Source organism: Ranitomeya imitator, chromosome 5 (assembly GCF_032444005.1).
Source record: "Ranitomeya imitator isolate aRanImi1 chromosome 5, aRanImi1.pri, whole genome shotgun sequence".
Classification (NCBI taxonomy): domain Eukaryota; kingdom Metazoa; phylum Chordata; class Amphibia; order Anura; family Dendrobatidae; genus Ranitomeya; species Ranitomeya imitator.
The window spans coordinates 119,696,550-119,714,851 of NC_091286.1; positions in this window are offsets into that span (position 1 = coordinate 119,696,550).

The following is an 18,302-nucleotide window of genomic DNA, read 5'->3' on the forward strand; positions in this document are numbered from 1 at the left end:
CGTTACTGCCTCATACCTTGAAAAAAAATTTCCTTTTTTTCAAATAGTGCAGCCTGTTTAAAATTTTAAAAAAAATTTCCTATTAGTGTCTTTTCACCCGTCTCCAGCTAAATAGTGGAAAAACACTACATAGGATAACCTAGAGGAGGGTTTTTGGGCCTTGCAGCGCCGTTTACGGCTGTCTGCACGGTCCCCGTGTGAGTTAAACTTGCTCTGTAGTCCGATCTGCAGAAACAAAAAAAAAAGGAAAGTTCACCAAACACAACTTAACACTTGTGTAGGCCACATTTGAAAAATAATAAAGTTTAGTCCACACTTTACAACATTAGTGTTTCTTACACCTGTTAGGAGGAGCATTTCAGGAATAAGCACACTAAGGCCTTAGTACTTTTCTGCTTATCTTTATCTGTCAACCAAGATGAAGAGGGCAGGGAGTAAGGCACGTGGGCGTGGGCGCGGAGCAGGGAGAGGAGCAGGGAGAGGACGTAGTGATTCTGTGCCTGCTGCGGGCACCGGTGACTCGTCGTCACTCAGTTTCAGCAGGGAACAGTCCTTCATGCGCAGCTTTGTCGGAGAGCGCCGTGCACCGCTGCTGCGTGAAGACCAAATTGAAGCCGTTGTCGGGTGGATGGCAGCTAACGCCTCGGCATCGACTTCAGTTAGTGCCACATCCTCTCAGGCACAGAGCACTGGAGAGCAGCCATCTGTCTCTTCACCACCTGCCAAATTGGCCAGGCAGTCAGAGAGCCCAGGACAGGAGCCGTCTCTACTTCTGTTCTCTGAATCTCTTGGCTTGGAAACAGGGGGCCAGCCAAGCAGCATTGGAGAAATGGAAGAAGAGGCAGTGTGCAGTGATGCCCAAAAGCTTTGTCTCTCTGACTCTGAAGAGGCGGGTGGGCCAGTGCCTCCGGTGACCACAGCGCAGTACGCATCTGATGATGAAACTCAGGTGCCGCTTTCTGGTGCGTACTGTGCTGCCGAGACTACCCAGGAGGAGCAGTTGGTGGCAGAGGGTAGTGGAGATGATGAGGTCGTTGACCCATCGTGGCGTGAGGAACAGGAAGGTGGTGGGAGCAGCTCTGAGGAAGAGATTCCCCTTACGGGCCAAAGAGGGAGAGGGAGGGGGAAGACTGCGGAGCCTGTAGCCTCCACTTTCGCAACCGTTAGGAGCCTGTCTCTTTCCAAAGCCAAAAAGGGCGCTCCCAAGACTTGCAGTGCCTGGTCCTTTTTTGACACAGTTGCAGATGACATTTGTTTTGTCAAATGCAAGCTGTGTCATCAGAAAGTAAAAAGAGGGAAAAATGTCAGCAACCTCAATACCACAAATATGTGGAAACATGTGCGGACCAGGCATGCGGTGGAGTTACAGAAACACAGTGAAGATGTAGACCAACCAACAGCGGCAGCTACCACCTCTTCAGCTCCTGTTGCCTCTTCCTCCAGCTCACGCACAGCTGGCTTGGCTTCCTCCCAGGATCGCCATGGAAGAACATGCGCTACTGAACGCCGTCAGTAGCAAGGTCCACCTCACCACCGATGCGTGGACCAGTCAGCATGGACAGGGACATACATACGTTTCCCTCACTGCCCATTGGGTTAATGTTGTTGAGCCAGGTACAGATCGTGCGAGTGGCACAGGACGTGTCCTGCCCACTCCAAGGATTGCAGGAATCCAGTCTGTACGCATTGACTCCTCCTCTTACACAAGTTCCTCAGAATCATCTCTGCAGGAGCCGTCACAGTCTACCTCCACATGGACCCGTGAACGTTTACCTATGACCGACATGAGCACAGCCGTGGCCAAACGTCAGCAGGCCGTCTTGAAACTAGTTTCATTGGGGAATCGAAGCCACACAGCGCAGGAGCTCTGGAATGCCATCAAGCAGGAGAGCGATGTGTGGTTACTGCCAGCGAATCTCCAGCCAGGCATGGTAGTGTGTGACAATGGCCGAAATCTGGTGGCAGCTTTGGCCCTTGGCAACCTCACTCACATCCCATGTCTGGCACATGTGCTCAATTTGGTTGTGCAGAGTTTTCTGAGGGACTATCCGGATCTTGATGCCCTGCTGCACAAGGTCCGCCTAGAGTGTGCTCACTTGCGGCGTTCCAGCTTGGCAAGATCCCGCATTGCTGCTCTGCAGTGCCGATTCCGCCTTCCGGAACACCGCATCATATGTGACCTACCTACCCGGTGGAATTCCACGTTACATATGTTGGAGCGGTTGTGTGAGCAGCAGCAAGCAGTTATGGAGTACCAGCTGCATCAGGCGCAAAGAAGTCGCAGTCAGCGCCGATCAGACTTCACAACCACAGAGTGGGCCGCCATCAGGAGGGCGTTAAACTAGAAGAAGAGGGGACGGGAAGAAAAACATTAGACTCGAACAAAGACGACCCAGGAAAACATACTCAGAAGGGAGGTAAGAACATTTCTAAAACAATCCACAGTGAGGAGATTGGAACAAAACAAAATCCTCTAAACTGCATGCTCGCAAACGCCAGAAGCCTGACAAACAAGATGGAAGAACTAGAAGCAGAAATATCTACAGGTAACTTTGACATAGTGGGAATAACCGAGACATGGTTAGATGAAAGCTATGACTGGGCAGTTAACTTACAGGGTTACAGTCTGTTTAGAAAGGATCGTAAAAATCGGAGAGGAGGAGGGGTTTGTCTCTATGTAAAGTCTTGTCTAAAGTCCACTTTAAGGGAGGATATTAGCGAAGGGAATGAGGATGTCGAGTCCATATGGGTCGAAATTCATGGAGGGAAAAATGGTAACAAAATTCTCATTGGGGTCTGTTACAAACCCCCAAATATAACAGAAAGCATGGAAAGTCTACTTCTAAAGCAGATAGATGAAGCTGCAACCCATAATGAGGTCCTGGTTATGGGGGACTTTAACTACCCGGATATTAACTGGGAAACAGAAACCTGTGAAACCCATAAAGGCAACAGGTTTCTGCTAATAACCAAGAAAAATTATCTTTCACAATTGGTGCAGAATCCAACCAGAGGAGCAGCACTTTTAGACCTAATACTATCTAATAGACCTGACAGAATAACAAATCTGCAGGTGGTTGGGCATTTAGGAAATAGCGACCACAATATTGTGCAGTTTCACCTGTCTTTCACTAGGGGGACTTGTCAGGGAGTCACAAAAACATTGAACTTTAGGAAGGCAAAGTTTGAACAGCTTAGAGATGCCCTTAATCTGGTAGACTGGGACAATATCCTCAGAAATGAGAATACAGATAATAAATGGGAAATGTTTAAGAACATCCTAAATAGGCAGTGTAAGCGGTTTATACCTTGTGGGAATAAAAGGACTAGAAATAGGAAAAACCCAATGTGGCTAAACAAAGAAGTAAGACAGGCAATTAACAGTAAAAAGAAAGCATTTGCACTACTAAAGCAGGATGGCACCATTGAAGCTCTAAAAAACTATAGGGAGAAAAATACTTTATCTAAAAAACTAATTAAAGCTGCCAAAAAGGAAACAGAGAAGCACATTGCTAAGGAGAGTAAAACTAATCCCAAACTGTTCTTCAACTATATCAATAGTAAAAGAATAAAAACTGAAAATGTAGGCCCCTTAAAAAATAGTGAGGAAAGAATGGTTGTAGATGACGAGGAAAAAGCTAACATATTAAACACCTTCTTCTCCACGGTATTCACGGTGGAAAATGAAATGCTAGGTGAAATCCCAAGAAACAATGAAAACCCTATATTAAGGGTCACCAATCTAACCCAAGAAGAGGTGCGAAACCGGCTAAATAAGATTAAAATAGATAAATCTCCGGGTCCGGATGGCATACACCCACGAGTACTAAGAGAACTAAGTAATGTAATAGATAAACCATTATTTCTTATTTTTAGTGACTCTATAGCGACAGGGTCTGTTCCGCAGGACTGGCGCATAGCAAATGTGGTGCCAATATTCAAAAAGGGCTCTAAAAGTGAACCTGGAAATTATAGGCCAGTAAGTCTAACCTCTATTGTTGGTAAAATATTTGAAGGGTTTCTGAGGGATGTTATTCTGGATTATCTCAATGAGAATAACTGTTTAACTCCATATCAGCATGGGTTTATGAGAAATCGCTCCTGTCAAACCAATCTAATCAGTTTTTATGAAGAGGTAAGCTATAGACTGGACCACGGTGAGTCATTGGACGTGGTATATCTCGATTTTTCCAAAGCGTTTGATACCGTGCCGCACAAGAGGTTGGTACACAAAATGAGAATGCTTGGTCTGGGGGAAAATGTGTGTAAATGGGTTAGTAACTGGCTTAGTGATAGAAAGCAGAGGGTGGTTATAAATGGTATAGTTTCTAACTGGGTCGCTGTGACCAGTGGGGTACCGCAGGGGTCAGTATTGGGACCTGTTCTCTTCAACATATTCATTAATGATCTGGTAAAAGGTTTACACAGTAAAATATCGATATTTGCAGATGATACAAAACTATGTAAAGCAGTTAATACAAGAGAAGATAGTATTCTGCTACAGATGGATCTGGATAAGTTGGAAACTTGGGCTGAAAGGTGGCAGATGAGGTTTAACAATGATAAATGTAAGGTTATACACATGGGAAGAGGGAATCAATATCACCATTACACACTGAACGGGAAACCACTGGGTAAATCTGACAGGGAGAAGGACTTGGGGATCCTAGTTAATGATAAACTTACCTGGAGCAGCCAGTGCCAGGCAGCAGCTGCCAAGGCAAACAGGATCATGGGGTGCATTAAAAGAGGTCTGGATACACATGATGAGAGCATTATACTGCCTCTGTACAAATCCCTAGTTAGACCGCACATGGAGTACTGTGTCCAGTTTTGGGCACCGGTGCTCAGGAAGGATATAATGGAACTAGAGAGAGTACAAAGGAGGGCAACAAAATTAATAAAGGGGATGGGAGAACTACAATACCCAGATAGATTAGCGAAATTAGGATTATTTAGTCTAGAAAAAAGACGACTGAGGGGCGATCTAATAACCATGTATAAGTATATAAGGGGACAATACAAATATCTCGCTGAGGATCTGTTTATACCAAGGAAGGTGACGGGCACAAGGGGGCATTCTTTGCGTCTGGAGGAGAGAAGGTTTTTCCACCAACATAGAAGAGGATTCTTTACTGTTAGGGCAGTGAGAATCTGGAATTGCTTGCCTGAGGAGGTGGTGATGGCGAACTCAGTCGAGGGGTTCAAGAGAGGCCTGGATGTCTTCCTGGAGCAGAACAATATTGTATCATACAATTATTAGGTTCTGTAGAAGGACGTAGATCTGGGTATTTATTATGATGGAATATAGGCTGAACTGGATGGACAAATGTCTTTTTTCGGCCTTACTAACTATGTTACTATGTTACTATGTTACTATGAAGGACGTCTGCCAGGTTTTGCGTCCTTTTGATTATTCCACGTGGATGGCAAGTGCAGATGATGCACTAGTCAGCATGACTGTCCCCCTTATCTGCCTGCTTCAGCAAACTTTGCAAGGGTTAAGGGATGATGTTGTGGAAGAGGTGGAGGATGAGGAGTCACCTTTTCCATCAGCTTCTGGAGAGTCAGCGCCACGTGGTTCCTCACAAAGGGGTACGCAGGGACCACTTTGTGAGGAGGATGAGGAGGAGTCAATGGAGGAGGAAGAGCTCCGTCCAGAGGAGGGAGCGACACAATTGTCCCGTGGTCAGTGTGTACAGCGAGGGTGGGGTGATGACGAGCAGGCAGAGATCATGTCTCAAGCAGGGGACAGCGTTTCTGGGCCAGTTGGCAGTCTGCAGCACATGGTGGATTTCATGCTGCAGTGCCTGAGAAACGACCGCCGCATCGACCACATTCTCAACATGCCTGATTATTGGGTGTTCACCCTCCTCGATCCTCGCTACCGGGACAACGTCCAAAACCTCATCCCAGCGTTGACCCGGGAGCGTAAATTGCGGGAGTACCACGACACACTGGTGAATTCCATCATCTTCTCCAGTCCAACTGAGAGGAGTGCTGCTAGTGCTTTACAAAGCAGCTCAGTGCGTCGAGGCAGTGGGGGAGGCTCTGCCCAAAGAGGGAGCAGAAGCAGTGCCTCTGCCCAAGGCAAGCCCAGTATGGCACAACTCTGGCACACTTTTGTGTGCCCGCCCCAAATGTCTACACCATCACCGGCGGCTCCAGTCAGCAGGAGGCAATGGTTCCGTCAGATGGTGACAGACTACATGGCTTGCCCTCTTACTGTACTCCGAGACGGCTCTTCCCCGTTCAAGTTTTGGGTCTCTAAGCTGGATACATGGCCAGAGCTAAGCCAGTATGCATTGGAGGTGCTGGCTTGCCCTGCGGCTAGTGTCTTATCGGAACGTGTCTTTAGTGCCGCAGGTGGTGTACTAACAGACCGTCGCATGCGACTATCCTCCGATAAGGTTGACCGGCTTACTTTCCTGAAAATGAACCAGGCCTGGATCTCGCAGGAATTTGCCACTCCTCTGCCTGATTAAGTAATTGGGTGTCATCCAGGTCTCCTGCTGTGTTCATCTTTCTACCACCTGAACTGCTATTCCTGGGCTCCAACACCGCCAGTTGCGGCTCAGAAGTGCAGGCTGCACAGTAAAAACATACGACCCAGTGTTATTGGGTTTTAGTAACGTCAGCTGATTCCCAGCTGTATAGCCGGCAATGTGTCCTGCGACCGCCACGCTGGCACAACAACCTAAATGTAAGGGAACCTGTCCCCCACCCCCCTGTCGTTTGTTACTGAAAGAGCCATCTTGTGCAGCAGTAATGCTGCACAAGGAAAAGGTAGCTCTTTTAGTTTAGCTCCTTGCACACGCAGAACTTAACACTTATAAAATGTGTTCACTCATACCGTTATACCGTCCCGGAGCTGGGACTTTCCTTCGTAATGTGACGCAGCACAGCCATCATTCCTACCCCCTTGGTGCCATGCGCTGCCTCCTCAGCATTGTTTTAAGCTGTCACGGAGCCTGCGCTGTTCTGTTATCCCTTGGCCATGCCCTATTTGCGCTGCCTGTCTTCTGACATAATTTGGTGTCAGGCTGGCTGCGCCTGTGCGGCCGCGCTGCCCGAGATCCCGCCTCGCAGTGTCTTCTGATTGAATCACACTGCGGGCCTGGGATCCATGGGCATGTGCAGTGCATATCTTCCCCTCGGGCTCTCGCTCATCTCCCTCCGCCTTCTTTAGACTGTGCGCCGTCAGCTGATCCCTAATAGCATGCCACGGCCGTGACACCGCACAGTCTGAAGAAGAGGGAAGGAGGGGAGTGAGAGTCGAGGATATGCACTGTGCATGCCCATGGATCCAAGGCCCGCAGTGGGATTACGTTAGACGACACTGCGAGGTGGGATCTGGAGCAGCGTGGACGCACAGGCACTGACAGCCTGACACCAAATTATGTCAGAAGACAGGCAGCGCTAATTGGGCATGGCCAAGGGCTAACAGAACAGCGCAGGCTCCGTGACAGCTTAAAACAACGCTGAGGAGGCAGCGCCTGGCACCAAGGGGATAGGAATGACAGCTGTGCTGTGTCCCATTACGAAGGAAATTCGCACCTCCGGGATGGTTTAACGGTATAAGGGGACACATTTTTAGTGTTTACTTCTGTGTTTGCAAAGAGCATAATTAAAAGAGCAACCTTTTCCTTTTGCATCCTTAGTGCTGCACAAGATGGCTCTTTCAGCTACAAACGTCTTGGGGGGGGTTAAAGGTTCCCTTTCAACTTGCTCCAATCAGGCTTCGGCCTACACTCTGTTCCTCTGCTCCTCCTGCTGTCCCTGGGCTCTAACACCGCCAGTTGGTGCCTGGAAGTGCTGTCTGCACAGTCAACAGTCGCTCCTCTGTTATTGGGGTTCAGTAACATCAGCTGAGCCCCAGCTGTGTGTGCGGCAATACCTCCAATCTGCTCCTCCTGCTGTCCCTGGGCTCTAACACCGCCAGTTGGTGCCTGGAAGTGCTGTTTGCACAGTCAACAGTCGCTCCTCTGTTATTGGGGTTCAGTAACGTCAGCTGATCCCCAGCTGTGTGTGCGGCAATACCTCCAATCTGCTCCTCCTGCTGTCCCTGGGCTCTAACACCGCCAGTTGGTGCCTGGAAGTGCTGTCTGCACAGTCAACAGTCGCTCCTCTGTTATTGGGGTTCAGTAACGTCAGCTGATCCCCAGCTGTGTGTGCGGCAATACATCCAATCTGCTCCTCCTGCTGTCCCTGGGCTCTAACACCGCCAGTTGGTGCCTGGAAGTGCTGTCTGCACAGTCAACAGTCGCTCCTCTGTTATTGGGGTTCAATAACGTCAGCTGATCCCCAGCTGTGTATCCGGCAACGTGTCATGCGACCGCCACGCTGGCACAACTAAAATGTAAGGGGACCTGTCCCCACCCGCCCCTAGGCGTTTGTTACTGAAAGAGCCACCTTGTGCAGCACTAATACTGCACAAGGAAAAGGTCGCTCTTGAAATTATGCTCCATGCAAACGCTGAACTACACACTCATGTAATGTGTCCCCTCACACCGTCCAACCGTCCCGGAGGTGGGACTTTCCTTTGTAATGTGACGCAGCACAGCCGTCATTGCTACCCCCTTGGCACCGTGCGCTGCCTCCTTAGCGTTGTTTGATTCCGTCATGGACCCTGCGCTGTTATGTTATCCCTTGGCCATGCACAGTTTGCGCTGCCCGTCCTCTGACATCATTTGTTGTCGTCCTGGCTGCGCCTGTGCGTCCACGCTGCCCGAAATCCCACCTCGCAGTGTCGTCTAATGTGATCCCACAGTGGGCATGGTATCCATGGCCATGCGCAGTGCATATACTAGCCTCTCACTCCCCTTCTTCACGCTTCTTCAGACTAGGCGGCGTCAGCTGATCCCTAATAGCATGCCACGGCCGTGACGCCGCACAGTCTGAAGAAGCAGGAAGGAGGTGAGTGAGAGGCGATGATATGCACTGCGCATGCCCATGGATCCCTGGCCCGCAGTGGGATTACATTAGATGACACTGCGAGGTTGGATCTCGGGCAGCTTGGACGCACAGGCACTGCCAGCCTGACACCTAAATGATGTCAGAAGACGGGAACCGCTAACTGTGCATGGCCAAGGGATAACATTACAGCGCGGGCTCCGTGACAGAACCAAACAACGTTGAGGAGGTGGCGCACGGCACCAAGGGGGTTGGAAAGACGGCTGTGCTGTGTCACATTACAAAGGAAAGTCCTACTTTCGGGACGGTTTGACGGTGTGAGGGGACACATTATATGAGTGTGTACTTCAGCGTTTGCAAGGAGCATAATTTTCGGAGCCATCATTTTCCATGTGCAGTATTACTGCGGTACAAGATGGCTCTTTCAGCAACAAATGCCTGGGGGGGGGGTTAAAGGTTCCCTTTCAACTTGCTCCACTGCAGGCTTCGGCCTACACTCTGCTCCTCTTTGATTCCCTGGGTTTCAACACTGTCAGTTGCCACCTGGAAGTGTTGTCTACACAGAAATAACACTAGCTAATGTGTCAGTGGGGTTCAGCACCGCCAGCTGTTCCCCTGCTGTGTAGTCGGCAACGTGTCCAGCACAAGCCACGCTGGCACAACAGAACAAAAGCTGCCACCAGTGCAGGCTTCGGCCTACACTCTGCTCCTCTCCTCCTGCTGCTGCCCCTGCGCTCAAACACCGCTAGTTTTTGCCCGGACGTGCTAGCTGCACAGAGAAAAACACCAGTCAATGTGTCTGTGGGGTTCAGCACCGCCAGCTGTTCCCCTGCTGTGTAGCTGGCAACGTGTCCTGCAAACGCCATGCAGGCACCTGAACTGAAATTAAAGGGAACCAGCCCCCACCCCCCCAGGTGTTTCTATGTATAACAGCCACCTTGTACAGCAGTACTGCTGCATTTGTACAAGGTGTCTGATTTTTTCTCCTTGCCCACGATTAATTAAACACGTACTAAATGTGTCTCATTGAGACCATTCTACTGTCCCTGAGGTGTGACTTTCCTTTCTAATGATACGCGGCACCACCCTTGGTAGCGCTTCCCGTCTTTTGACATCATTGGTTAGCTGGCTGCGCCTGTGCGTCTGCCCTGCTCGAAACAACGCCCCTCGGTGTCTTATTTTGTTGGACAGCGAGGGTGTGATTGATGGGCATGTGCAGTGCATATGTTTGCCTGTGTTCACTCATCTCCTTCCGCCTTCTTCAGACTGGGTGGCCTCATGGCCGCGGCATGCGATAAGGGATCAGATGAGGCAGCCCAGTCTGAAGCAGGTGTAAGGACATGTGTGAGCGGCAAACATATTTACTGCACAAGGCCACGAATCCCAGCCACGCAGTGTGTTTTTTTGAAAACACACTGTGGGTCTGGGATTCATGTCCATCGCTAACCGCAACGGCCGACATGAAATGAGGTCAGAAGACAAAAAGCGCTCACAGCGCATGGCCAAGGGATAACAATAGCGCAGTCTCCTGTACAGCAAATAACAATGCTCAGGAAGCTGCGCCCATGCACCAAGGTGTTATTTTGGACACCTGTGCTGCGTCTCCTTAAAAAGACAAGTCACGCCTCCACTACTGTTTGACAGTATAATGGGCTAAACAGTGTACGTGTTTTATTCAGCGTGTGCAAGGAGCAAAATTAATAGAGCAACCTTTTACTTGTGCAGCATTAATGCTGCACAAGGTGTGGCTCTTGTACCTTGCTACACCTGAGGGGGGTTAAACGTTACCTTTAAAATTGGTTCAACTAGGCTTCAGCCTACACTCTGCTCCTCTCCTCCTCCTGCTGACCCTGGGCTCTAACACCGCTAGTTTTTGCCCGGAAGTGCTAGCTGCACAGAGAAAAACACCCGCCATTGTGTTAGTGGGGTTCAGCACCGCCAGCTGTTCCCCTGCTGTGTAGCCGGCATCGTGTCCAGCACAAGCCACGCTGGCACAACAGACCAAAAGCTGCCACCAGTGCAGGCCTCGGCCTACACTTTGCTCCTCTCCTCCTGCTGCTGACCCTGGGCTCTAACACCGCCAGTTTTTGCCCAGACATGCTAGCTGCACAGAGAAGAACACCAGCCAATGTGTTAGTGGGGTTCAGCACTGCCAGCTGTTCCCCTGCTGTGTAGCCGACATCGTGTCCAGCACAAGCCACGCTGGCACAACAGACCAAAAGCTGCCACCAGTGCAGGCCTCGGCCTACACTTTGCTCCTCTCCTCCTCCTGCTGACCCTGGGCTCTAACACCGCCAGTTTTTGCCCAGACATGCTAGCTGCACAGAGAAGAACACCAGCCAATGTGTTAGTGGGGTTCAGCACCGCCAGCTGTTCCCCTGCTGTGTAGCCGGCAACGTGACCTGCAAACGCCACGCAGGCACATGAACTGAAATTGAAGGGAGCCTGGCCCCTACCCCCAGGTGTTTCTATGTATAACAGCCACCTTGTACAGCAGTAATGCTGCATTTGTACAAGGTGGCTGACTTTTTCTACTTGCCCACGTTTAATTAAACACGTACTAAATGTGTCTCATTGAGACCATTCCACTGTCCCTGAGGTGTGACTTTCCTTTCTAATGATACGCAGCACCACCCTTGGTAGTGCTTCCCGTCTTTTGACATCATTGGTTAGCTGGCTGCGCCTGTGCGTCTGCCCTGCTCGAAACAACGCCCCTCGTTGTCTTATTTTTTTGGACAGCGAGGGTGTGATTGATGGGCATGTGCAGTGCATATGTTCGCCTGTCTTAACTCATCTCCTTCCGCCTTCTTCAGACTGTGCGGCCTCATGGCCGCGGCATGCGATAAGGGATCAGATGAGGCCGCCCAGTCTGAAGCAGGTGTAAGGACATGTGTGAGCGGCAAACATATTTACTGCACAAGGCCACGAATCCCAGCCACGCAGTGTGTTTTTTTGAAAACACACTGTGGGTCTGGGATTCATGTCCATCGCTAACCGCGACGGCCGACATGAAATGAGGTCAGAAGACAGGAAGCGCTCACAGCGCATGGCCAAGGGATAACAAGAGCGCAGACTCCGGTACAGCAAATAACAACGCTCAGGAATCTGCACCCAGCACCTAGGTGTAAATTTTTACACCTGTGCTGCGTCTCCGTCAAAAGACAAGTCACGCCTCCACTACTGTTTGACAGTATAATGGGCTAAATAGTGTACGTGTTTTATTCAGTGTGTGCAAGGAGCAAAATTAATAGAGCAACCTTTTACTTATGCAGCATTACTGCTGCACAAGGTGTGGCTCTTGTACCTTGCAACACCTGAGGGGGGGTTAAAGGTAACTTTTGAAATTGGTTCAACTAGGCTTCGGCCTACACTCTGCTCCTCTCCTCCTCCTGCTGCCCCTGGGCTCAAACACCGCTAGTTTTTGCCCGGAAGTGCTAGCTGCACAGAGAACAACACCAGCCAATGTGTTAGTGGGGTTCAGCAACGCCAGCTGTTCCCCTGCTGTGTAGCCGGCATCGTGTCCAGCACAAGCCACGCTGGCACAACTGACCAAAAGCTGACACCAGTGCAGGCTTCGGCCTACACTCTGCTACTCTTCTCCTCCTGCTGACCCTGGGCTCAAACACCGCCAGTTTTTGCCCGGAAGTGCTAGCTGCACAGAGAACAACACCAGCCAATGTGTTAGTGGGGTTCAGCAACGCCAGCTGTTCCTCTGCTGTGTAGCCGGCAACGTGACCTGCAAACGCCACGCAGGCACATGAACTGAAATTGAAGGGAGCCTGCTCCCCACCCCCAGGTGTTTCTATGTATAATAACCACCTTGTACAGCAGTACTGCTGCATTTGTACAAGGTGGCTGACTTTTTCTCCTTGCCCACGTTTAATTAAACACGTACTAAATGTGTCTCATTGAGACCATTCCACTGTCCCTGAGGTGTGACTTTCCTTTTTAATGACACGCATCACCCCCATTGTTAGCGCTGCCCGTCTTCTGACATCATTGGTTGGCTGGCTGTGCCTGTGCGTCCGCCCTGCCCGACACAACGCCCCTCGTTGTCTCATATATTATGACTGCGAGGGTGTGATTGCTGGGCACGAGCAGTGCATATCTTCGCCTGTCTTCACTCCCCTCCTTCCGCCTTCTTCAGACTGTGCGGCCTCATGGCCGTGGCAGGCGATAAGGGATCAGCTGAGGCCGCCCAGTCTGAAGCAGGTGTAAGGACATGTGTGAGCGGCGAACATATTTACTGCACAAGGCCACGAATCCCAGCACCGCAGTGTGACTTTATGAAAAGGCACTGTGGTTCTGGGATTTGTGGCCATCGTTAACCGCACCGGCCAACATGAAATGAGGTCATAAGACGGCCTGCACTAACAGGGTATTGCCAAGGGATAACACAAGAGCGCAGTCTCCTGTACTGCAAATAACAACGGTAAGGAATCAGCGCCCAGCACCTAGGTGTAAATTTTGACACCTGTGCTGCGTCTTCTTCAAAAGAAAAGTCACGCCTCCACTACTGTTTGACAGTATAATGGGCTAAATAGTATACGTGTTTTATTCAGCGTGTGCAAGGAGCAAAATTAAGAGAGCAACCTTTGACTTGTGCAGCATTAATGCTGTTCAAGGTGTGGCTCTTGTACCTTGCAACACCTGAGGGGGGGTTAAAGGTTACCTTTGAAATTGGTTCAACTAGGCTATGGCCTACAATCTGCTCCTCTCCTCCTCCTGCTGACCCTGGGCTCTAACACCACTAGTTATTGCCCTGAAGTGCTAGCTGCACAGAGAAAAACACCAGCCAATGTGTTAGTGGGGTTTAGCACCGCCAGCTGTTCCCCTGCTGTGTAGCCGGCATTGTGTCCAGCACAAGCCACGCTGGCACAACCGACCAAAAGCTGCCACCAGTGCAGGCTTCGGCCTACACTCTGCTCCTCTCCTCCTGCTGCTGCCCCTGGGCTCAAACACCGCCAGTTTTGGCCCGGAAGTGCTAGCTGCACAGAGAAAAACACCAGCCAATGTGTTAGTGGGGTTCAGCAACGCCAGCTGTTCCCCTGCTGTGTAGCCGGCAACGTGACCTGCAAACGCCACGCAGGCACATGAACTGAAATTGAAGGGAGCCTGCCCCCCACCCCAAGGTGTTTCTATGTATAACAGCTACCTTGTACAGCAGTACTGCTGCATTTGTACAAGGTAGCTGACTTTTTCTACTTGCCCACGTGGAACTCAACACGTACAAAATGTGTCTCATTGAGACCATTACACTGTCCCTGAGGTGTGACTTTCCTTTCTAATGATACGCAGCACCACCCTTGGTAGCGCTTCCCGTCTTTTGACATCATTGGTTAGCTGGCTGCGCCTGTGCGTCCGCCCTACTCCAAACAACGCCCCTCGGTTTCTTATTTATTTTATCAGCGAGGGTGTGGTTTATGGGCACGAGCAGTGCATATGTTAGCCTGTCGTCACTCATTTCCTTCCGCCTTCTTCAGACTGTGCAGCCTCATGGCCGCGGCATGCGAGAAGGGATCAGCAGAGGCCGCCCAGTCTGAAGCAGGTGTAAGGACGTGTGTGAGCGGCCAAAATATTTACTGCTCAAGGCCACGAATCCCAGCACCGCAGTGTGACTTTATGAAAAGGCACTGTGGGTCTGGGATTTATGGCCATCGTTAACCGCACCGGCCAACATGAAATGAGGTCATAAGACGGGCAGCGCTAACAGGGCATTGCCAAGGGATAACACAAGAGCGCAGACTCCTGTACAGCAAATATCAACGCTCAGGAAGCTGCGCCAAGCACCAAGGCGTTATTTGGGACACCTGTGCTGCGTCTCCTTAAAAAGACAAGTCACGCATCCACTACAGTTTGACTGTAGAATGGTCTAAATTGTGTACGTCTTTCATTCAGCGTGTGCAAGTAGACAAATTAATAGAGCAAACTTTCACTTGTGCAGCATAAATACTGCACAAGGTGTGTCTCTTGTACTTTGTAACACCTGAGGGGGGGTTAAAGGTTTCCTTTGAAATTGGTTCAACTAGGCTTCGGCCTACACTCTGCTCCTCTCCTCCTCCTCCTGCTTCACCACGGGCTCTAACATCGCTAGTTTTTGCCCGCAAGTGCTAGCTGCACAGAGAAAAACACCCGCCATTGTGTTAGTGGGGTTCAGCAACGCCAGCTGTTCCCCCACTGTGTAGCCGGCAAAGTGTCCTGCAAACGCAACGCAGACACAAAGCTGCCTCCAGTGCAGGCTTCGGCCTACACTCTGCTCCCCCTGCTTACCCTTTGCTCCAGCACCGCTAGTTGGGGCTCTAGGAAGACAATCTTTAATAGGCAACGCATCTGGGTTCCAGCACCGCCAGCTGGTTCTCGGCAGTGTTTTTGTCACAGGTACTCCCTCGTGCCAAACCTGGTTTCAGCACCGTCAGCTGTTTCCGGGTACTGTCAAACTCACTGAGACACCTATGCGTCGCCCCGTCGTGTTGCGGTCGAGTTAGCCAACTCCAGGGTGCCTCCAGTTTAGGAGCTTCCTATGTGGGCTGCATGAATTGGTAGTCAAGGCTGGTTCTGTAGTGCCAGTAGGCCCAGCTCCCCCTGTAGGACTGTTGGGGTTCGGTAACTGCGGCTGCCTCGCGGCCTAGCTGTTCTCTCCTCTCCTGTGGGCCTTCGGGTCCACCACCTGGTTCCAGCACCGTCAGCTGGTTACGGGCCGAGTCTTTGGCTTAGGTGCCTCCTCCTGGGTATCCGAGTTCCGCCAACGCCAGGCGGTCCTTGGTAGTGCTTTTAAGCGCGGGCACCTACAGCTTAGTAACCGGGTTCCAGCACCGTCAGCTGGTCCTCGGTCGTGCCATTGGCTCTTGCACACTGGGGCAACGCATCCGGGTTCCAGCAACGCCAACTGGTTCTCGGCAGTGTTTTTGTCACAGGTACTCCCTCGTGCCAAACCTGGTTTCAGCACCGTCAGCTGTTTCCGGGTTGTGTCAAGCTCGCTGAGACGCCTATGCTTTCCCCGTCGTGTTGCAGTCGAGTTAGCCAACTCCAGGGTGCCTCCAGTTTAGGAGCTTCCTATGTGGGCTGCATGAATTGGTAGTAAAGGCTGGTTCTGTAGTGCCAGTAGGCCCAGCTCCCCCTGTAGGACTGTTGGGGTTCGGTAACTGCGGCTGCCTCGCGGCCTAGCTGTTCTCTCCTCTCCTGCGGGCCTTCAGGTCCACCACCTGGTTCCAGCACCGTCAGCTGGTTCCGGGCCAAGCCTTTGGCTTAGGTGCCTCCTCCTAGGTATCCGAGTTCCGCCAACGCCAGGCGGTCCTTGGTAGTGCTTTTAAGCGCGGGCACCTACAGCTTAGTGACCGGGTTCCAGCACCGTCAGCTGGTCCTCGGCCGTGCCATTGGCTCTTGCACACTGGGGCAACGCATCTGGATTCCAGCACCGCCAGCTGGTTCTCGGCAGTGTTTTTGTCACGGGTACTCCCTCGTGCCCAGCCTGGTTCCAGCACCGTCAGCTGTTTCCGGGTACTGTCAAACTCACTGAGACGCCTATGCGTCGCCCCGTCGTGTTGCGGTCGAGTTAGCCAACTCCAGGGTGCCTCCAGTTTAGGAGCTTCCTATGTGGGCTGCATGAATTGGTAGTCAAGGCTGGTTCTGTAGTGCCAGTAGGCCCAGCTCCCCCTGTAGGACTGTTGGGGTTCGGTAACTGCGGCTGCCTCGCGGCCTAGCTGTTCTCTCCTCTCCTGTGGGCCTTCGGGTCCACCACCTGGTTCCAGCACCGTCAGATGGTTCCGGGCCGAGTCTTTGGCTTAGGTGCCTCCTCCTGGGTATCCGAGTTCCGCCAACGCCAGGCGGTCCTTGGTAGTGCTTTTAAGCGCGGGCACCTACAGCTTAGTAACCGGGTTCCAGCACCGTCAGCTGGTCCTCGGTCGTGCCATTGGCTCTTGCACACTGGGGCAACGCATCCGGGTTCCAGCAACGCCAGCTGGTTCTCGGCAGTGTTTTTGTCACAGGTACTCCCTCGTGCCAAACCTGGTTTCAGCACCGTCAGCTGTTGGGGTTCGGTAACTGCGGCTGCCTCGCGGCCTAGCTGTTCTCTCCTCTCCTGTGGCCCTTCGGCTCCACCACCTGGTTCCAGCACCGTCAGCTGGTTCTCGGCAGTGTCTTTTGCTCTTGTACCTTCTGCTCCCCATCCTGGTTCCAGTACCGTCAGCTGGTTCCATGCAGAGCCTTTGGCTTAGGTGCCTCCTTCTGGGTATCCAAGTTCCACCAACGTCAGGTGGTCCTTGGTAGTGCTTTCAGGCACGGGTACCTCCTGCTTAGTAACCGGGTTCCAGTAACGTCAGCTGGTCCTCGGTAGTTCCATTGGCTCTTGGACCTTCGGCTACCCATCCGGGTTCCAGTACCGTCAGCTGGTTCTCGGCAGTGTCTTTTGCTCTTGTACCTTCTGCTCCCCATCCTGGTTCCAGTACCGTCAGCTGGTTCCGGGCAGAGCCTTTGGCTTAGGTGCCTCCTTCTGGGTATCTGAGTTCCGCCAACGTCAGGCGGTCCTTGGTAGTGCTTTTTAGCACGGGTACCTCCTGCTTAGTAACCGGGTTCCAGTAACGTCAGCTGGTCCTCGGTAGTTCCATAGGCTCTTGAACCTTCGGGTAGCCATCCGAGTTCCAGTTCCATCAGCTGGTTCTTGGCATTTTCTCAGCCTTCTTGTAACTTCTGCTACATTTCCAAGTTGAAGACCCTAACGTCGACGACCCGGAAGACCACCCCGATGACGACGACGACAACGACGGCGGAGACGACGACGGCAGAGACGACGACGGCGGAGACGACGACACTGGAGACGACGACCCTGGAGACGACGAGATGGAAGACCGAGAAGCAGAAGAACAAGAGGCTGCAGAACAAAGAGCAGAAGAACATTAAGCATAACACTTAATATCAGAGCAAAAGATATTATCTAAATTATATGCAGAAGAAAACTAAGCAGTGTATGGGGGTGAGTCCGTTCCTCCTCGTGGTGCCTCTGGATAAAGCCTGATGCTGCAGGCCAAACTGAACGCGGACAAATGTAACTTTTGTGACTGGCAGAACGGAAGGTGTAATCTTCCAACTTTTATAGATAACAACCACGGGAATGCCTGTCACAAGTGAGAATATGATGAAGAAGTAGAATAGGAAGAATAATAACAGTTGAATAAAATGAATATGTAGAATAGGAAGAATAATAATAGTTGAATAAAATGAATATGAAGAATGTATTAAAAAAAAAAAAAAAAAAAGGTAAAGGATGAAGAAGAAGATGAATAAGGTGAAGAAGTTGATGTCAAAGATGCTGATGATGATGAAGATGAAAGTGTGGGAAAAGTTAAAAAAAAAGAAGGGGAAGGGCGTGGAATAGTGAAACATCAATATCTGAC